This window comes from Aegilops tauschii, chromosome 7 (assembly GCF_002575655.3).
Source record: "Aegilops tauschii subsp. strangulata cultivar AL8/78 chromosome 7, Aet v6.0, whole genome shotgun sequence".
NCBI lineage: Eukaryota > Viridiplantae > Streptophyta > Magnoliopsida > Poales > Poaceae > Aegilops > Aegilops tauschii.
In genome coordinates this window covers 189,011,351-189,034,042 of record NC_053041.3, presented here as the reverse complement: position 1 = coordinate 189,034,042, position 22,692 = coordinate 189,011,351, and the positions used below count along the sequence as shown (strand labels likewise).

At 45.7% G+C, this 22,692-nt stretch overlaps 1 long non-coding RNA gene across 1 annotated transcript; it reads left to right on the top strand.

The window, feature by feature from the left end:
* The first annotated feature begins 11,423 nt into the window (after nt 1–11,423).
* LOC141027648 (uncharacterized) lies at nt 11,424–13,329 on the top strand. Its single transcript, XR_012189313.1, has 2 exons — nt 11,424–12,414; nt 12,718–13,329. It is a non-coding gene; the product is annotated as an uncharacterized lncRNA (long non-coding RNA).
* The last annotated feature ends 9,363 nt before the right edge of the window (nt 13,330–22,692 follow it).

Below are 22,692 nucleotides of genomic sequence, written 5' to 3'. Positions count from 1 at the left end.
CTCATAAACACATTAGTCCCTTAACCTATAAGTCTTCAATACACCAAAATCACTAAGGGGCACTAGATGCACTTACAACTCTAACAACAAAGTCATTTATATTATGAGTCATTTCATCAAGCAACTCTCTTTGAGATTTAGCAACTCGTTCTAACTGGTTTGAACCATAGAAGCATGTTTTCCAACACCTCTAACATCATTTGAGATTCTAAATACCAAGTCACTCAAGCGGGCAATCATATCAGAATTATATTTCAATTGTTTCATAACATTTGCATTGAAGTGATCTTGTTTTCTAATGTAGTTTTGAAACTCATAAAGACATTGGCTAGGATGCATATTGTGAGGATTATCATTATCATTGAACTTCATTAAAGAATTTACCTCTACCACCTTAGGTAGTGGTGGTGTATCAAGCCCATGTATTTCTTCAATAGGAGGTAAATTTTTAACATCCTCAGCTTTAACACCTTTTTCCTTCATAGATTTCTTTGCCTCTTGCATACCTTCAGAACTGAGATATAATATACCCCTCTTTTTCGGAGTGGGTTTAGCCGGTGGTTCAGGAAGAGTCCAATCATCATAATTTTTAATATATTATTCAATAATTCTTCAGCTTGTCCAACAGTTCGTTCCCTGAAAACACAACCAGCACAACTATCTAGGAAGTCCCTAGAAGCATCGGTTAGTCCATTATAGAAGATATCAAGTATTTCATTTTTCTTAAGAGGATGAAGAGGCAAAACATTAAGTAACTAGCAAAGCCTCCCCCAAGCTTGTGGGAGACTTTCTTCTTTAGTTTGCACAAAGTTAAATATTTCCTGCAAGGCGGCTTGTTTCTTATGAGCAGGGAAATATTTTTCAGAGAAGTAATAAATCATATCCTGGGGACTATGCACACAACCAGGAGTGAGAGTATTGTACCAAGATTTAGCATCACCCTTTAATGAGAACGGAAATAATTTGAGAATATAGTAATAGCGAGTCTTCTCATCATGAGTAAAAAGGGTGGCTATGTCATTCAACTTAGTAAGATGTGCCACAACAGTTTCAGTTTCATAACCATGGAAAGGATCGGATTCAACCAAAGTAATTAACTCTGGGTCGACAGAGAATTCATAATCCTTATCATCAATAATGATTGATGAGATAGAAAACTTAGGATCATATTTCATTCTAGCATTCAGAGATTTTTCTTTATACTTGCATAATAATTTCTCTAAATCATCTCTATCCTTACAAGCAAGAATATCTCTAGTTGTATCCTCATTCATAACATAACCTTCTGGTACCTTAGGAAATTCATATCTCGGAAGGCTAGTTCTAGCAGGTGTTTCAGGAGTTTCAGTTTCAAGCTCATCATTAGATTCAACAACATCATGTTGTATTACTCTAGCAATTTGTTCATCAAGAAAATCAACAAGTGGCACATCATCATTATCAAGCAAGGTACTAGCATCATCATAAGCATTATCCATAGCAGAAGTAGCATCATCAATAACTTGCGACATAATAGAATTGATAGCATGTGGTGGTGTTGCAAGTTTACTTATAACAGAAGGTGAATCTAAAGCAGAACTGGATGGCAGTTCCTTACCTCCCCTCGTCTTAGAGGGAAATATCTTGGTCTTAGAATCCTTCAGATTCTTCATAGTGATAGTATGATAATAATCCCAAGTGACTCAACAAATATAGCTATGCTCACCGGCAACGGCGCCAGAAAAAGGTCTTGATAACCCACAAGTATAGGGGATCGGAACAGTTTTCGAGGGTAGAGTATTCAACCCAAATTTATAGATTCGACACAAGGGGAGCCAAAGAATATTTGAAGGTATTAGCAGCTTAGTTGTCAATTCAACCACACCTGGAGATTAATTATCTGCAGCAAAGTGATCAGTAGCAAATTAGTTTGATAGTTTTGATAGTAGTGACAGTAGCAACGGTAACAGTAACAGTGATAGCATTATTTTGTAGCAAGTGTAACAGTGATGATAGCAGTAGTAACTTAGCAAGAACAATATAAGGTAAATTCGTAGGCATTGGATCGGTGATTTGTTGGATGGTATTCATCATGAGACAGTTATAACCTAGGGCGATACGGCAATAGCTCCAGTTCATCAATATAATGTAGGCATGTATTCCGTAAATAGTCATACGTGCTTATGGAAAGAACTTGCATGACATCTTTTGTCCTACCCTCCCATGGCAGCGGGGTCCTATTGGAAACTAAGGGATATTAAGGTCTCCTTTTAATAGAGAACCGGAGCAAAGCATTAACACACAATGAATACATGAACTCCTCAAACTACGGTCATCACCGGGAGTGGTCCCGACTATTGTCACTCCGGGGTTGCCGGATCATTACACGTAGTAGGTGACTATAACTTGCAAGATCGGATCTAGAACATGGGTATAATGGTGATAACATAAACAGTTCAGATCTGAAATCATGGCACCCGGGCCCAAAGTGACAAGCATTAAGCATAGCAAAGTCATAGCAACATCAATCTAAGAACATAGTGGATACTAGGGATCAAGCCCTAACAAAACTAACTCGATTACATGATGAATCTCATCCAACTCCTCACCGACCAGCGAGCCTATGAAGGAATTACTCACTCCCGGTGGGGAGCATCATGGAATTGGAGATGGAGAAGGGTTGGTGATGACGAAGAACGAAGATCCCCCTCTCGGAGCCCCAAACGGACTTCAAATCTGGCCTCCCGATGAAGAACAGGAGGTGACGGCGGCTCCGTCTCGTGGATCGCAATAATTCTTTCTCCCTGATTTTTTCTGGAAAAATAGGATTTTACAGCGTCGGTTTCAGGGTCTGCGGGGCCACCAGGTGGGGACAACCCACCTGGGCGCGCGAGGAGAGGGGGGCACGCCCTGTTGGGTTGTGCCCACCCAGGGGCCCCTCTCCGGTAGGTCTTGGCTCCAGAAATTCTTATTTATTATATAAAAATTCCTCCCAAAGTTTCATTCCATTCCGAGAACTTTTATTTCTGCACAAAAACAACACCATGGTAGTTCTGCTGAAAACAGCGTCAGTCCGGGGTTAGTTTCATTCAAATCATGCAAATTAGAGTCCAAAACAAGAGGAAAAGTGTTAGGAAAAGTAGATACGTTGGAGACGTATCACCCTTATTTAGCCCCCTCCGACAGAGAAAGATTTCCGGCGATTCTTTCCGCGAGCTTCTTGCACTTCTTCCCGATGAGTCCATCCCTCCCAGGCAAGCCACACCCTCCATTTGCATGATTTGAATGCAATATCATGGTTTTATTAAATAAATTTATTTAAAAATTTCTCTAGCTACATATCATTTGTTCATGGCATCGCTCGGAGTGATATTTTTGATCTTGCTACTGCCATGATGTTGTTTGGAGTTCTAGGACTAATATTTTGCAGCTTATGAGGATGACATGTGCCATTGGATTATTAGTGGCTTATATTATTTTCATGATGGTATTGGATATTATGCTTTGGAGTATTATTTTGGATATGATGTTGTCATGTGGATCTTAGGCTAATATTTTGATCTTGCTATTGGATTAGTAGTATCATGTTTCTTGGATTCATCATGATCTTAGTTGATATGCTACCCTCGGAGTATTAGGTTATGACTATATCTGGATTATTTGTTGGATATTGTTATGACTTGGATCACAGGGTTGATAGATGATATCGGAGTATCAGTTATCACAGATCTATCTTTGGGGACAAATTCCGTCATTTCGTTGGTCAGGGGCCACCGAACCGGGCTTTTCCAGTGCAGCCACATTTGCCTTTATGGGAAGGCCCTAATGCGGTCTACTGTTATGCCTCTCGCCGGTGCCTCCAACTAGGGAAGGTCGTGTGTGTGCCCTACCCTGATCAGGTAGGCCAATATAAGCATTGTGTGCCCATAGTTGTTTTGGTACCATGTCCCCGTTTGGAATTGTTTGTTTTGCCACGACGCTGGTCGTTGGATGTCCGGAGTGGCATCGGGGCCACCCATGACTTAGCCCAAAGGGGATTTGGTCAGAGTGGCCGGGTGAGTGTCATGGAGTAGACTGGTTTTGTCGAAACGCCGTTGGTCCACCCAAATGGGAGCACGAGGCCATGGGTTCTGTGATGTGGGTACAGTGTGCTAACCTCTGTAGAGTGTGTGTTTAATCTATCGATAGCCGCGTCCTCAGTCATGGGCACAAGTTCGTACTAGGTCACACCGTTCGATCAACACTCACATGACGGAATGACTTATAGGTGATTTATATGTTGATATATTGTGAGCACTAACAGTTTTGGCAGGATGTCGGTGATGATGTTGGGATGATCATTCAGTTTTTGATGTGGTCATGCGGTGACCACGTGGAGGTTTTGATCACGAGGTGATCGAGGTGATTTATTGCTTGACCGGATAGCCAAGAGTGAGATGGTTCTTGAGATGGTGGTTCAGCAGTAATTCTAGTAGTATCGTGTCATGCTTGGTACTTGCTTTCTCATCATAGTAGTTGTTAATAGCTTAACCTGTTAAATGCCATGTTATTGTCTTGCCTTGATGCTTTTGGTTGTTGTGAGCTTGCAAGTACATTCAATGTACTGACCTAGCGTATCATGCCAGATTGCAGGTGACGCCGTTCTTGATTGTTTGCTTGTCGAGGTTACTGCGCGTGCGAGCTAGATCGTGTCCCAGCCAGAGTCCCTACAGAGTGGAGTTCACCACGGTCGTCGTTGTTCTGCTGCTAGAAGTTTCTGCTACTACGAGTTGTTCTGCTGCTAGCATAGAGCTACCTTAGCAGGCGTAGTGTCGTTGTGCTGATGTGATCCTTTGTAACATCAGACCCTTGTCCCTTATCCTTTGTAATGAGAGCTGATTTGTTCTATGTCAAGCAGTGCCGTATTCCAGAAGACTTGATCTCTGGGCTGGAATACGGGGCGTTCCGGTCTCTCTGAGTCGGGGTGCCACATATTCACCATTGATGACTACCCCATCACACGTGATGATCGGACATGGGTTAGGTTATTTGGATCACATATCACTTAGATGACTTGAGGGATGTCTATTTCAGTGGGAGTTCTTTAGTAATTTGATTAATTGAACTTAATTTATCATGAACTTAGTCTCAATAGTTATTGCATATCTATGTCGTAGATCAATAGCTCGCGATATAGCTCCCCTATTTTTTGATATGTTCCTAGAGAAAACTAAGTTGAAAGATGATAGTAGCAATGATGCGGACTGGGTCCGTGATCTGAGGATTGTCCTCATTGCTGCATAGAAGAATTATGTCCTTGATGCACCACTAGGTGACAGACCTATTGCAGGACCAGATGTAGATGTTATGAACATTTGGCAAGCTCGATATGATGACTACTTAATAGTTTAGTCTGCCATGCTTTACGGTTAGAACCGGGACTTCAAAAACGTTCTGAACGCCACAAAGCATATGAGATGTTCCAACAGCTGAAATTGGTATTTCAGACTCATGCCCGTGTCGAGAGGTATTGGACCTCTGACAAGTACTTTGCCTACAAGATGAAGGAGAATAGCTCAGCCAGTGAGCATGTGCTCAGAATGTCTGGGTACTACAATCGCTTGAATCAAGCGGGAGTTAATCTTCCTGATAAGATTGTGATTGACAGAGTTCTCTAGTCACTATCACCAAGCTACTAGAACTTCGTAATGAACTATAATATGCAAGGGATGACGAAATCAATTCCCGAGCTCTTCGTGATGCTGAAATCGGCGAAGGTAGAAATCAAGAAAGAGCATCAAGTGTTGATGGTTAACAAGACCACTAGTTTCAAGAAAAAGGGCAAAGGGAAAGAAAGGGAACTTCGAGAAGAATGCCAAGCAAGTTGTCACTCCTGTGAAGAAGCCCAAAGCTGGACCTAAGCCTGAAACTGATTTCTTCTACTGCAAAGGGAATGGTCACTAGAAGTGGAACTGCCCCAAATACTTGGCGGATGAGAAGGATGGCAAAGTGAACAAAGGTATATTTGATATACATGTTATTGATGTGTACCTTACTAGTATTCGTAGTAGCCCATGGGTATTTGATACTGGTTCAGTTGCTAAGATTAGTAACTCGAAATAGGAGTTGTAGAATAAACAGAGACTAGTTAAGGGCGAGGTGACGATATGTGCTGGAAATGATTCCAAGGTTGATACGATCACCATCGCACACTCCGTCTACCTTCAAGATTAGTGTTGAACCTAAATAAATGTTATTTGGTGTTTGCGTTGAGCATGAATATGATTTGATCATGTTTATTGCAATAGGGTTATTCATTTAAGTTAGAGAATAATTTTTGTTCTGTTTACATGAATAAAACCTTCTATGGTCATACACCCAATGTAAATGGTTTATTCAATCTCGATCGTAGTGATACACATATTCATAATATTGATGCCAAAAGATACAAAGTTGATAATGATAGTGTAACATACTTGCGGCACTGCCGTTTAAGTCATATTGGTGTAAAGCGCATGAAGAAACTCCATGCGGATGGACTTTTGGAATCACTTGATTATGAAACATTTGATACTTACAAACCATGCCTCATGGGGAATATGACTAAAACTCCGTTCTCCGAAACAATGGAGCGAGCTAATGACTTATTGGAAATAATACACACCGATGTATGCGGTCCGATGAGTGTTGAAGCACACGGCGGGTATCGTTATTTTCTTACCTTCACAGATGATTTGAGTAGGTATGGGTATATCTACTTGATGAAACACAAGTCTGAAACATTTGAAAGGTTCAAAGAATTTTAGAGTGAAGTGGAGAATCATCGTAACAAGAAAATAATGTTTCTACGATCTGATCGCGGAGGCGAATGTTTGAGTTAGGAGTTTGGTCTTCATTTAAAACAATGTGGAATTGTTTCACAACTCACGCCACCTGGAACATCACAGCGTAATGGTGTGTTCAAACATCGTAACCATACTTTATTAGATATGGGGTGTTCTATGATGTCTCTTACCGAATTACCACTATCATTTTGGGGTTATGCATTAGAGACAGCTGCATTCACGTTAAATAGGGCACCGTCTATATCCATTGAGACGACATCGTGTGAACTGTGGTTTGGCAAGAAACCTAAGCTGTCGTTTCTTAAAAGTTTGGGGTTGCGACGCTTATGTCAAAAGGCTTCAGCCTGATGAGTTCGAACCCAAAGCGGAGAAGTGCATCTTCATAGGATACCCGAAAGTAACTATTGGGTATACCTTCTACCACTGATCCGAAGGCAAGATCGTTGTTGCTAAGAATGGGTCCAATCTAGAGAAGAAGTTTCTCTCAAAAGAAGTGAGTGGGAGGAATGTAGAACTTGATGAGGTAATTGTACCTTCTCTCGAATTGGAAAGTACTACATCAGAGAAAACTGTTCTCGTGATGCCTGCACCAGAAAGAGTGGAAGCTAATGATGATGATCATGAAACTTTAGATCAAGCTACTACTGAACTTTGTAGGTCAAGCAGAGCACGATCCGCACCAGAGTGGTACGGTAATCCTGTCATGGAAGTCATGTTACTAGACCAAGGCGAACCTACGAACTATGAAGAAGCTATGATGAGCCCAGATTCCGACAAATGGCTTGAGGCCATGAAATCTGAGATAGGATCCATGTATGAGAACAAAGTGTAGACTTTGGTGGACTTGCCCAATGGTCGGCAAGCTATTCAGAATAAATGGATCTTCAAGAAGAAGACAGACGCTGATGGTAATGTCACCATCTACAAAGCTCGACTTGTCGCAAAAGGTTTTCGACAAGTTCAAGGGGTTGACTACGATGAGACTTTCTCACCCGTAGCGATGCTTAAGTCCGTCTGAATCATGTTAGCAATTGCCACATTTTATGATTATGAAATCTGGAAAATGGACGTCAAAACTGCATTCCTAAATGGATTTCTTAAAGAAGAGTTGTATATGATGCAACCAGAAGGTTTCGTCGATCCCAAAGGTGCTAACAAAGTGTGCAAACTCCAGCGATCCATCTATGGACTGGTGAAAGCATCTCGGAGTTGGAATATACGCTTTGATGAGGTGATCAAAGCATATGGTTCTATACAGACTTTCGGTGAAGTCTGTATTTACAAGAAAGTGAGTGGGAGCTCTGTAGCATTTCTGATATTATATGTGGATGACATATTATTGATTGGAAATGATATAGAATTTCTGGATAGCATAAAAGGATACTTGAATAAGAATTTTTCAATAAAAGACCTCGGTGAAGCTGCTTACATATTGGGCATCAAGATCTATAGAGATAGATCAAGACACTTGATAAGACTTTCAATGAGTACATACCTTGACAAGATTTTGAAGGAGTTCAAAATGGATCAGTCAAAGAAGGAGTTCTAGCCTGTATTGAAAGGTGTGAATTTGAGTAAGACTCAAAGCCCGACCACAGCAGAAGATAGAAAGAGAATCAATGTCATTCCATATGCCTCGGCCATAGGTTCTATAAAGTATGACATGTTGTGTACCTGACCTGTTGTGTGCCTTGCCATGAGTTTGGCAAGGGGTACAATAGTGATCCATGAGTAGATCACTGGACAGCGTTCAAAATAATCCTTAGAGGACTAAGGAAATATTTCTCAATTATGGAGGTGATAAAGAGTTCGCCGTAAAGGGTTACGTCAATGCAAAACTTTAACACCGATTCAGATGACTCCGGGTCTCAATCTGGATACATACTGAAAGTGGGAGCAATTAGGCAGAGTAGCTCCATGGAGAGCATTGTAGACATAGAAACTTGCAAAATACATATGGATCTGAATGTGGCAGACCCATTGACTAAACCTCTCTCACAAACAAAACATGACCATACCTTAGTACTCTTTGGGTGTTAATCACATGGCGATGTGAACTTGATTAATTGACTCTAGTGCAAGTGGGAGACCGAAGGAAATATGCCCTAGAGGCAATAATAAATTTGTTATTTGTATATTTCCTTATTCATGATAAAGGTTTATTATTCATGCTAGAATTGTATTGATCGGAAATCTTAATACATGTGTGAATACATAAACAAACACCGTGTCCCTAGTGAGCCTCTACTAGACTAGCTCATTGATCAAAGATGGTTAAGGTTTCCTAACCATTGACATGAGTTGTCATTTGATAACGGGATCACATCATTAGGAGAATGATGTGATGGCAAGACCCATCAGTTAGCTTAGCAAAATGACCGTTCAGTTTTATTGCTATTGCTTTCTTCATGTCAAATACATATTCCTTCGACTATGAGATTATGCAACTCCCGGATACCGGAGGAATGCCTTATGTGCTATCAAACGTCACAACGTAACTGGGTGATTATAAAGATGCTCTACATGTATCTCCGAAGGTGTTTGTTGGGTTCGCATAGATCGAGATTAGGATTTCTCACTCCAAGTATCGGAGAGGTATCTCTCGGCCCTCTCGATAATACACATCATAAGCTTGCAAGAAAACGACTAAGGAGTTAGTCACGAGGTGATGTATTACAGAACGAGTAAAGAGACTTTCCGATAACGAGATTGAACTAGGTATGAAGTTACCGACGATCGAATCTCGGGCAAGTAACATACCGATGGACAAAGGGAATTACGTATGTTGTCATAACGGTTCGACCGATAAAGATCTTCGTAGAATATGTAGGAGCCAATATGGGTATCCAGGTTTCGCTATTGGTTATTGACCGGTAGGTGTCTCGGTCATGTCTACATAGTTCTCGAACCCGTAGGGTCTGCACGCTTAACATTCGATGACGATATAGTATTATATGAGTTGTGTGATTTGGTGACCGAATATTGTTCGGAGTCCCGGATGAGATCACGGACATGACGAGGAGTCTCGAAATGGTCGATAGGTAAAGATTGATATATAGGACGATGATATTCGGACACCAGAAGTGTTTCGGGGGGTACTGGGTATATATCGGGTCACCGGAAGGGGTTCCGAGCACCCTCGGCAAAAGATATGGGCCTTGTGGGCCAAGAGGGGAAACGCACCAGCCACAAGGGGCTGGTGTACCCCCCATATGGGCCGGCATAAGGAGGAAAATGAAAGGGGAGAAGGGAAAGGAAAGTGTGGATTAGGATTCCCACTTCATTCCCTCCCCCCCTCTTTCCTTCCCCCTCGGTTATATATGGCAGGGGGCAGGCTTGGGAGGGTCTCCAAGTAGGATTCCTCCTACTTGGGCGCCTCCTATGGCTGCTCCTCCCTCCCTCCCACATATATATATGTGGGAGGGGGCACCTAGCACAGACCAGACAATTTCCTAGCCGTGTGCGGCGCCTCCCTCCACCATTTACACCCCCGGTCATATTTTCGTAGTGTTTAGGCGAAGCCCTGCGGAGATCACTCCAACATCACCGTCACCACGCCGTCGTGCTGACGGAACTCATCTACTACCTCGACATCTTACTGGATCAAGAAGGCGAGGGACGTCATCGAGCTGAACGTGTGCAGAACGCGAAGGTATCCTGCGTTCGGTACTTGATCGGTTGACGCGTGAAGAAGTTCGAGTACATCAACCGCGTTGTGAAACGCTTCCGCTTACGGTCTACGAGGGTACGTAGACACACTCTCCCCCTCGTTGCTATGCATCTCCATCGATAGATCGTTGCGTGTGCGTAGAATTTGTTTTGTTTTCCATGCAACGTTTCCCAACGGTAACCAACCGACCTAGATACCGGAGTGGGAGGAGGGAGGCATAGGGCAGGTGCCGTGGGAGTAGTCGTCGTCCACCGGGGAAGCACCGGACCTGGGAAGCCGCCACCGTCGACAAGCGTTAGGGGAACGGCGATAGGGATGTGTCGTTTCGAAGGAGGACCTGCAGCAAATTAGTGGGGAGCAAAGGGACATTTTTGCACAGATCTATGCAGTTATGAGTACAGATCCATCCTCTCTAATCCGTGCCATACATCCCTAATCCAATGGCCCATTATCCTTTTACTATTCTTTCATGGTAAGCAGATTTTAAATTCAGTGTGATTTGATGGAATCCATTTGTGACACTTAACACTGCTTAATTATCTATCTATCTAGCTACCTATCTAATTATATACCCTATAAAAGCAACGAGAGGGGGCAATGTAAATAACACGAACCGTCTATTTTCGAAATCCAAGGGTCTAAAACATCTTCGTTGTTAACGCAACAAGCCCCGCTCCACCCTCGTCATCATAAACTGACCGCACGCTCCACCTCAACAAAAAGAGAAGCTGCCCTCAAAAACAAAACGAGAAACTGCCCGCACGCCTTCTGCGGTTCTGCCCCCACCGCCGGCTACTCCTCCTCTGCTACCGACGCCAGCGTAGGGCCACCGTCCCGTCCACCGCTCCTCCTCTTTTAGCGCCGATCTCTGTCACCTTCGATCCATCGCCATCGCTCCCGCCGCTCCTCCTTTCCTGCCACACGAATGTCTGCGCACGACCATCGTCGCCACCGACCGCTCCTCCTCTATAGACGGCGCGAGCGTAGGGCCGATGTCCCGCCCGCCACTCCACCGCTGTTTCCCCATGGACGCGAGCGCGGATCGCCGTCGCCACCGACCGCTCTCCTCTTCTGGCTTACGGATGCGAGCGCGGATCGCCCCGCCGCTCCTTCTCGAATCTGCCACACGGGCACGAGCGCGCGTCGGCTCCTGCGGTGCTGCCCCACGGATGCAAGAGCGGGCTGCCACCACCACTACATTAGGGCCCTCGCCACCAAGCCGGCCCTCCTCTGCACGGGTCGCCGGCTGCCGCACTTCGTCCCTGCAGCCGCCGCTCGCTCTTGCGTTCCCGCCGGACGCTTGACGTGGCCGCCACACGAAGCAGCGAGGCTGTCCCTGCAGCCGCCGCTCGCTCTTGCGCTCCCGCCGGGCGCTTGACGTCGCCGCCACACGAAGCAGCGAGGGTTCAGCTTCAGCGGCGGGGAAGTGGAAGAAGGATGATAGGGTGGGGCCATTGCCCAATACGACTGCTGCTCCAAGCAGGTTCCTTCCGCCGCCGGTACCACTCCTCTGTCTCTGCACCTTCTTCCCTCTCTGCTCTCTGCAGCAAAGGCATGTGGTGGTGCGGGGGTAAGGGCATGTGGCGGCGGCATTACCCATCGCGCCCTCTGCACCGAATCATTGTATCTAACCTCCATGTGCATCAGCAAGTTTGAGCCAGTGATGCAGATCGACCAGGTCGCAGGAGCTTGCTGGCAACACCTGATCTTTGATCTATTTTTTCGTTCATCTCAGGTGATTTCTTCTCTAAAAAATAATTTGGAACATCAAAAACTGCTTTAAAATGGTTCATGCAAACTGAATTTGACCGATCGTGCATTCATGAAAAATTATGAATAGGGAAATCGTTCGTGTTTGCTTCCACACATCTGGGTGTATAAAATCTCCATCCATACACTGAGATTGAAAGGATGCCATGATAATTCGCGTTCACGCTTCAGGTATAAGCAATGAAAAAAATAGCGCGCTATAGCAAAATAGCGGCGACCTCAAAATATGCTATTAGCATGCTATATTGTGCTATAGCGTGCTATTAGCGAGATGTTGTACACTAATATATTTAGCGAGGCAATTCTCAATACGCTATAGCGTGCTATTTTTTTCAGTGGGTATAAGCTCAGCTCAATCATCTCCAGTAGTCCAATTAGTCTTCTTTCTTGCTATCAAGGTCTTAAAAGAGTGCACAGTTTGGACCCCTCTACAGAATGAAACATTTTTTCTGATACATTGTTTACATTTTTCAGAACTCAAACACAGGTGGCTTCCAGAGTTCCAGTTGCGATTCCAATTAGTATTTTCTCATGTTGCTTCATCATCCCCTTTTGTTTGCGGGTCTCCTTCTCCGAACATAATTGTTACTGTTACAAAGTACAAGGATCAGCTTTTCTTCCCTTCTGGGTTCTGGCGAACCGAAAAGAGAGATAGGAAGGAGTAATAACGAAGGGTTGATTGTTCGTACGTTCAGTGATGGCGAGACTTCAACCAATAAAAAATACCTCAGACTTGGAACATTTATTCCCACCGGCTGTATATACTGCTACAGTGAACATACCTATTGTGTAAAATTTTGATAAAATTTGTAATGCATGATGGTAGGAGCTAGGACCCTACCGGGTTTAGGGCGTAGGTTCTACGGGAAGGGGGGGGGGGGGGGGGGGGGGGGTTGACGGAGATGCGATCGCGGCTGCCGGCGGCGAGGCGCCGTGGCGCGATGAAGAAGAGGCGGCGGCGGCGCAAGAGGTGGCTAGGGTTAGGTCTCCCGGCCCCCTTCGGGAAGCCGAGCAAATAATGATTGCTTCTTGCTTGATTAGACTGATACATCTCCTCTCCTTATATAGAGAGGTTTACTTAACTCCTAAGCAAACGATCCTAATAACGATAAGATAATTGGGCTAAGCCCCTAATAATGATAAGATAACTTGGGCCACAACCCACTGGCTAAACCCCTAATATGCCGGTCATGACACTTCTCCCCGCCTGCACAAACAGCTCGTCCTCGAGCTGTAAGGTGGGGAAGCGCTTGCTGAACTCCTCGAGATGATCAACCAGCGTCAAACACCTTCACGACAGCTGGAGCGGCCAGGTCGGCGGCGATGGCGTACTCCGGAATGTAGTCTGCAGCCTCCAGGTAGAAGAGTCGCGGGCAGACGTGGCCGGGCGTGTAGGGCTCGTCGCAGTTGAAGCACAACCCTTGGCGGCGATGCTCGAGTAGCTCGGCCGAGGTGAGCCGGCAGAACGGGCCCATCGCGGTCAAGGCGAGGGGTGCCGCGGAAGCCTGAGCAGGCCGACCCTGCGCGGGAACATCCGCCCATGGTACACTAGTAGAAAACAGGGCTTTCGTTGGGGCCTGGCCAGCCCATTAGTCCCGGTTCTGTCACGAACCGGGACCCATGGGGGCATAGGTCCCGGTTCGTGCGCCCACGGGGCCGGCCGGGCCTCGGGAGGCATTTGTCCCAGTTCGTGTGAACCCATTTGTCCCGGTTTTAGGCACGAACTGGGACCAATGGACCTCGCTCCTGGCCCACAGCCATTGGTCCCGGTTCGTGCCTAGCCATTGGTCCCGGTTCGTGCCTAAAACCGGGACGGAAGGGGGGCCTTTAGTCCCGGTTCCAACCACGAACCGGGACCAATGAGTTGCGTATATATACCCCTCGCCCGCGAGCAGAGCACTCCACAGTGCTCTGTTTTTTCTGGCCGGCGAGGGGAGAGCTTTGTGGTGCTCTAGCTCACCTCCTATGCACATGAGGTGTTCGATGAAATGCCCGAGCCACACTAGTTAAGCTTTATCCTCTCGAAGCTCGACCTCCAAGCTCCATTTTCCCCAAGATTTGTCTAGGTTTAGCGGTTTGTCACGTCCCGTCCTCATCTTCACTGTCGTCGATCGACCGCCGTCCTGTCCCCGAGATTTGTTGTTGCATTGAAAGGTTTTACATAGTTTCAATTTATGGTTTAATTAGATGCTCTGGAGAGCTATATGTTGTTCAGTGAGAACTATGTATGTACTTTGGTTTTCATGTGATGATGAACTTCTATTAATTTTCTCGAAGTGGCTGAGGCAAACAAGCAGAATGGTTTTATGTGCTGTCCATGCCCTATATGTGGGAATACGAAGTCTTACTCTGACCGGAAAATCCTTCACACCCACCTGCTTTATAAGGGTTTCATACCACACTATAATGTTTGGACCAGGCACGGAGAAATAGGGGTTACGATGGAAGACAGCGAAGAAGAAGAGGACGATGACAACTATGTGCCCCCGGAATACGGTGATGCTGCAACGGGGGAAGCTGCCAAAGATCAAGAGGAACCAGACGATATTGTGCCCGATGATGATCTCCGCCGGGTCATTGTTGATGCAAGGACACAGTGCGAAAGTGAAAAGGAGAAGCTAAAGTTCGATCACATGTTAGATGATCACAAAAAAGGGTTGTACCCCAATTGCGAAGATGGCAACACAAAGCTTGGTACCGTACTCGAATTGCTGCAGTGGAAAGCAGAGAATGATGTGCCTGACAAAGGATTTGAGAAGCTACTGAAAATATTGAAGAAGAAACTTCCAAAGGATAACGAATTGCCCGACAGTACATACGCAGAAAAGAAGGTCGTATGCCCTATAGGATTGGAGGTGCAGAAGATACATGCATGCCCTAATGACTGCATCCTCTACCGCGGTATGTACAAGGATTTGAACGCATGCCCGGTATGCGGTGCATCGCGGTATAAGATCAGACGAGATGACCCTGGTGATGTTGACGGCGAGCCCCCCAGGAAGATGGTTCCTGCGAAGGTGATGTGGTATCCATGGTTACGGCGCAGTAAGAAGGCCCGGCTAAATAAACCAGCTGACGCTAATGCAGCTGTTGAATCGGAAAGAACTCCAGATCCGGAAGATACCAACGTTGACGCCATGCTTGATGACCCGCCGCCGCAAGATCATGACTTTGTTGCTGAACAAGTGGAAATTGATCCAACGGGCCAGTCCAATAAACCGACAAGCCCAGTTCGCGACACTGACAAACCGGCAAGCCCAGCGAAAGCCACTGATCAACCGTCGACTCCCGTGAAGGCTGCTGATGATAAAGAAGATGATATTATGATTACTGGCGTTGGCCACACTGCTCCTGGCAATCCTGTTGCTTTATCGAAGCATAGTGCCAAGGACGAGCTTTCTGCTATGGGTAAAGGCAAATGGAACACAGATTTGTCAACCTATGCTCATCTCAATGCCCATGACATCCATTCTGGTTTTTTAAACCGTCCGTACACAAGTCGCGACTTTGAGGCCGGTTTAGTGAATCTAATGAAGGAGCGATATGAGGTAACTGCATAACTGCTTCTCTCATGTATCCAATTCAAATATCAACTCCAGTAGCCCCCAAGTGCCGGTTTATGATACTCATATAAACTGGGACTTTGTAATATCACAACTTTGCATGCCTAGCCTCCGAGGGCCGGGTTATCTTTTTAAGATGAACTAGTACTTTTAGAATTGCAACATGGTAACTTTCGCCAGTATAGTCCCCAAGGGCCGGTTTAACTTATGAAGATGAACCGGTTCTTTTTAGAAGAATACCCCTAATGTTACTTTGAGCAAACATACATTAGCCCCCAAGTGCCAAGAGTAATATTTGTATTGCACTTGGGACTTGTAGAAATTTCTGATAATGAGCAAATATGCATTAGCCCCCAAGTATCAGGTACATAATTTGTTATGTGCTTGGTACTTCAAATATGTACTGCCAACTCATGATATGTCTGTCTCTTATAGGCTGAGCTGAGCAAAAAAGGAAACTCAAACAGCTGATCTGCAAGAAAACCTCAAGTCCCAGCAAACAGAAACTTCCAAGGCCAAAGAGGAGCTGACCAGTGCCTTAGCTGCTATGGAAAAGCTGAAGGAGAGTTTCAACAAGGAGCGAGATGATTGGGGGACAAAAAAATCTGTTTTGCAAAAAAGAGCCAAGGACGCAGAAGCAGCTCTTAAACGGTGGTAGACGAGCTGACTAGTGTAAAACGGCAAATACGTGCTATGACTGCTGTTGTGTTTGGTAAATATCCTGGCTTTAACTTTTCAACATATCATCCCATACATTGCCGGTTTACTTTTGTTTGTAATGATGCAGGAACTCGGATTAGTCATCTGGGCTGTGACGTACAGAAGAAGCTGAAGGCTGCCTATACTCTTATAGAGCAGTTATATACCGGCGCGCAACGGATCATCTGCACCGCTTCTCACAACAAGCCGCCCCCAACGCTGATCAAGGATACCTTAGAAAGGTTGTCAATGCTGCCTGCTCGGGTAGAAGAGCTAAAGAGATCTGCTGCAAGGGCTGGTGCTCTGACCGCACTAACCCAGGCAAAAGCATGGGTGCCTGATCTTGATCCAGTGGATGTGGGTAAAGGCTATCCAAGCCTAAAAGAAGACGGATCAGAATTTGGCAATGATGACCTCCGAGCCATAAACCGGGAAGTACGTCCACTGGCTTGCCAATTGGCAGAAGAAGCTGATCTTTCATATTACCAGGCGAGTTATGACGTCAACAACAAACGGGTCGCTGCACCAACTCCTGATGCTCAAAATCTTATCCCGCCAATCGGTAAGCACACCTATGCCCCTGACATTGAACCGTCCACCCTTATAAGCGATGAAGCTGTATTCCAAGCCCTAACTGGGATCGACCGGGCAACCATTGACTTCCAGCCACTAGGTAGAGAGGAAGATGATGAACCAGTGCAAGATGATCCGCAGCCGTCAGGTCAACCTGGTGACGAATCGTGATCCGGAGGCCGGTTTAGCCTTCCGCGTGCTGCAGTACTGGCTGAAAAACAATTATTATTTTGGGCACTGAAACGCCTTGTAATACGCTAGTTCAAACACTTGGTCTTCTATGCCATCGTGCATATTTATTTTTGCCTGACACTTGTTAATCCGCCATGCTTAAGATATATGATGTTCATAATCCATAGCTGCTCCTACACGCAAGAAGTTGAAAGTGTCCTGGCGGTTTACCACCGGACGGGTCATGATGCCCAGATATATAGCCATGGTTTATAACCCAGGCTGTAAAAAGAGAATCAAATATGAAAATAAATGATACCTGTGACATTGAATCACATCGTTGGTTGACCAACGTTTGTAGTAAGGGTGATACCCCCAATCATGAGTACTGATAACTCGTTCCATATTGTGTCGGTTTATGATAAAACCGTACCGGGTTGTGATAAACACCGGATTGTTCATATATAACACTGGTGACTTATAGTCAAAACCAGACCGAGTTAATAAGCGTCGGATTATAATTGATCATGTATTGACAACTTGTAGTTGAAATTCAAGCCGGGTTAATGAACGCCGGTTTACCAAAAACATTATAAATGTCATCAAAAGGGAAAAAACTTGGCAAATAAAAGCATATGAAAAACTTGTAGTCGAGGCTTTTCACGGGCTGCCAGGCCCCAAATTCGAGGCTTTTCATGGGCTGCCAGGCCACTGTGTTAAACCATTTCACGAAGCCTTTTAAGATGGTCCTCAATCCTTAACCAATCGTCGTTTTAACTTTGACAAGTTCAGGGTCTTATGAGATTGACTTGTCGAAGTTCGGCGGGTCATACCAGGTTTACCTGGACGGAGTGACTTACTTAAAAAGGCAGGCTAACCCGGGGTTTTAGGTGTATAACACCAGGCTTCCAAGCCGTGGCTTGATAGCCTATTACAAGTGTAGATTCTTTGTTCATTGCGATAGCAAAGAATCCCCAAGCAATATTTTGAGCTGTGCTCAGTAGGTGCCTATGTTTGAGTTGTTCTTTTGCAACACTCTCTTTGGCCCCTAAGTATTTTTCTTTCGGCCTTGAGCCGATCAAGAGGTGTAGCTATAGTTCAAATACGACCAAGCCCCCAAGTGATTTTCCTTGTGGCCTTGCGCCAATCAAAAGGTGTAGCTATGGTTCGAATACGACCAAGCCCCCAAGTGACTTTTAGATATGGCTTTATAAGCTGAATCAAGGGGTGAACCGGACGCCGCTTTATAAACAGAAGCCCCCATGTAACCACACATGATGTAAGAAAAAACAACAGATACCCCGCTTTAGCTGAGGCTCCGGTTTATTATATTGATCATAATATATACATTGTCATAACTATGTACATAAGCAGAGCCTATGGCTCATGTATAGTAAGGCCGTAGATGAGCGATATTGCATGGCCGGTGGGTCTCCTCCTCCGATTTGCGTGAGTCTTTGTGCTCTCGAACATCGATTAAGTAGTATGACACGTTGTGCAGGTTCTTGCTGACCACAAAGGGTCCTTCCCAAGACGGGGATAACTTGTGCATATCAGTCTGATCCTGGATGAGTCGGAGCACCAGATCGCCTTCTTGAAAAGTTCTGGTTCTAACCCGGCAACTGTGATAACGACGCAGATCTTGCTGGTAAATCACCGAACGAGCCGCTGCAATGTCACGCTCCTCATCTAACAGGTCAAGTGCTTCCTGTCGTGCTTTCTCATTGTCAGTTTCGACATAAGCCGCCACACGAGGTGAGTCATGATGGATGTCACTAGGGAGAACCGCATCCGCTCTATAAACCATGAAAAAAGGCGTGTAACCCGTGGATCTGTTGGGCGTGGTATTGATGCTCCATAACACAGAAGGTAACTCCTCCACCCAACAACCCGGCGTCCGTTGCAAAGGAACCATAAGCCAGGGCTTGATGCCTCTCAATATCTCTTGATCGGCTCTCTCCGCTTGACCATTAGACTGGGGGTGAGCCACTGACGACACGTCAAGCCGGATGTGCTCACGTTGACAGAACTCCTTCATAGCACCTTTGGACAGATTGGTGCCATTATCAGTTATAATGCTGTGTGGAAAGCCAAACCGGAAAATCACCTTTTTGATGAATTGAACCGCCGTAGCTGCATCACACTTACTGACTGGCTCTGCCTCCACCCACTTAGTGAACTTATCAACTGCCACCAAAAGGTGGGTCTTCTTATCCTTGGAATGGTCCTCAATTCCTAGGCCGGAACATGAGCTCGGCGTGAAAACTTCTGACAACCGTCGCACTTTTTCACCAAGTCTTTTGCATCAGCATGAGCCGTCAGCCAATAGAAGCCATGATGAAAAGCTTTAGCCACCAGGGATTTTGAACCGGCGTCATGACCACAATCCCCTTCGTGAACCTCACGCAGAATCTCACATCCTTCTTTAGGAGACACGCAACGCTGAAACGCCCATGTCACACTACAATGATGTAACTCTCCATTGATAATAGTCATCGACTTGGACCGCCGGATTATCTGCCGGGCCAAGGTTTCATCCTCCGGTAACTCGCCCCGGTTCATATACGCCAAGTATGGGATCGTCCAGTCTAGGATGACATGAGTAGCCGCCACCAACTGAGCCTCCGGATCAGGAACAGCCAAATCATCCTCTGTTGGGAGCTTGACCGATGGATTATGTAGCATATCCAGAAAGACGTTAGGTGGAACCAGTTTACGTTGGGAACCGAAGCGACTTAAAGCATCCGCCGCTTCGTTCTTCCGCCGGTCCACATGATCAACCTGATAGCCCTTGAAGTGACCTGCAACAATATCCACCTCTCGACGATATGCTGCCATGAGCGGATCCTTGGAATCCCAAGTACCAGATACTTGTTGAGCCACCAGGTCCGAGTCACCGAAGCACTTAACCCGGCTTAAATTCATCTCCTTAGCCATTCGAAGACCATGGAGTAGAGCTTCATACTCAGCTGCATTGTTAGTACAAGGGAACATTAAACGGAGAACATAACAAAACTTATCACCTCGTGGGGAAGTTAATACGACTCCAGCCCCCGAGCCCTCCAATTGCCTGGACCCATCAAAGTGAATAGTCCAATAAGTATGACCCGGCTTCTCTTCTGGCGCATGTAACTCTGTCCAGTCATTGATGAAATCGACAAGTGCTTGTGATTTGACCGCCGTCCGGGGCATATACTTTAACCCGTGAGGCCCAAGCTCAATTTCCTACTTGGCAATCCGGCCAGTCGCTTCCCTGTTCTGGATTATATCCCCCAAAGGAGCAGAGCTGACCACAGTTATGGGATGACCCTGGAAATATTGCTTAAGCTTCCGGCTCGCCATAAAAACTCCATACACCAGCTTCTGCCAATGCGGGTACCTTTGCTTGGACTCGATAAGTACCTCAGTGATATAATAAACCGGCCGTTGAATTGGATACTCTTTTCCGGCCTCCTTGCGCTCCACCACAATAGCTACGCTAACAGCCCGGGCGTTAGCAGCCACATATAACAACAATGGCTCTTTATCAACAGGAGCAGCAGAGACTGGCGGATTAGCCAGCTGCCGCTTTAAGTCCTCAAATGCTTCATTGGCAGCATCACTCCAGACGAAGTCATCCATCTTCTTCATCATCTGATATAAAGGGATGGCCTTCTCACCAAGGCGACTGATAAACCGGCTCAAAGCGGCAATCCGGCCTGCCAGGCGTTGAACATCATTGATACACTTCGGTTAAGCCAAAGAAGTTATAGCCTTGATTTTCTCCGGATTACCTTCAATTCCCCTGTTAGACACCAGAAAGCCCAAGAGCTTGCCTGTCGGTACACCAAAGACACACTTGGCCGGATTAAGCATCATTTTATAAACCCGGAGGTTATCAAAGGTCTCCTTCAAGTCATCTATCAATGTATCCTCCTTTCTGGATTTCACCACAATATCATCCACATAAGCATGAACATTGCGGCTGATCTGATCATGAAGACAATTCTGTACAAAGCGCTGATAAGTCGCCTGGGCACTCTTGAGCCCAAAAGGCATGGACACATAATAGAAGGCTCCAAAGGAGTTATGAAAGCTGTCTTCTCCTGGTCCTTAACTGCCATTTTGATCTGATGGTAGCCAGAATAAGCATCCAGAAAACTCAAACGCTCGCAACCCGCCGTAGCATCAATGATTTGATCAATACGGGGGAGGGAAAAAGGATCCGCTGGACAAGCCTTGTTTAAATCTGTGTAGTCCACACACATACGCCAAGTGCCGTTCTTCTTAAGCACCAGCAACGGATTAGCCAACCACTCAGGATGAAATACTTCAATGATAAACCCAGCCGCCAAGAGCCTGGCTACCTCCTCACCAATAGCCTTGCGTCTTTCTTCATTGAACCGGCAGAGAAACTGCTTCACCGGTTTAAACTTGGGATCAACATTAAGAGTGTGCTCAGCGAGTTCCCTCGGTACACCTGGCATGTCAGAAGGCTTCCATGCAAAGATGTCCCGGTTCTCACGGATGAACTCGATGAGCGCGCTTTCCTATTTCGGATCCAGGTTAGCACTGATGCTAAACTGCTGGGATGAATCGCCAGGAACAAAATCAACCAGCTTAGTCTCATCAGTCGATTTAAACTTCAAGGCCGGATCATGCTCTGTAGTTGGCTTCTTCAAGGAGGTCATATCTGCCGGATCAACATTGTCCTTCTAAAATTCAACTCCTCTGTTGCACAAACTGACTCAGCATAAGCCGCATCACCTTCTTCACATTCCAAGGCGATCTTCTGGCTCCCATGTACCGTGATGGTCCCCTTATGACCCAGCATTTTGAGCTGCAGATAGACATAACAGGGCCTTGCCATGAACTTAGCATAAGCCGGTCGTCCAAATAGGGCATGATACGGGCTCTTGATTTTCACCACTTCAAAGGTCAATGTCTCTAATATTGAATCATGCTCATCACCAAAAGCAACCTCCAGAGCTATCTTACCCACTGGGTACGCCGATTTACCAGGCACCACACCATGGAAACCGGTGTTGGACGGTCTAAGATTTTTATCTGTTAACCCCATGCGACGGAAGGTTTCATAATAAAGTATATTGATACTACTCCCTCCATCCATGAGTACCTTGGTGAACTTATAACCTCCAACCTGAGGTGCCACCACCAATGCCAGATGACCCGGATTATCAACCCGAGGTGGATGATCCTCTCGACTCCACACAATGGGCTGTTCAGACCAGCGTAAGTAACGGGGCACCGCCGGTTCGACGGAGTTCACTGCCCTTTTATGAAGCTTCTGATCGCGCTTACACAGGCTAGTGGTGAAGACATGGTACTGCAAGCTGTTCAACTGCTTCGGGTTGCTTTGGTAACCCGACTGTTGCTGCTGTTGATTCCCCTGATGATTATAACCACCTTGGTTGCCTTGATTGCCATGACCGCTTTGATTGTC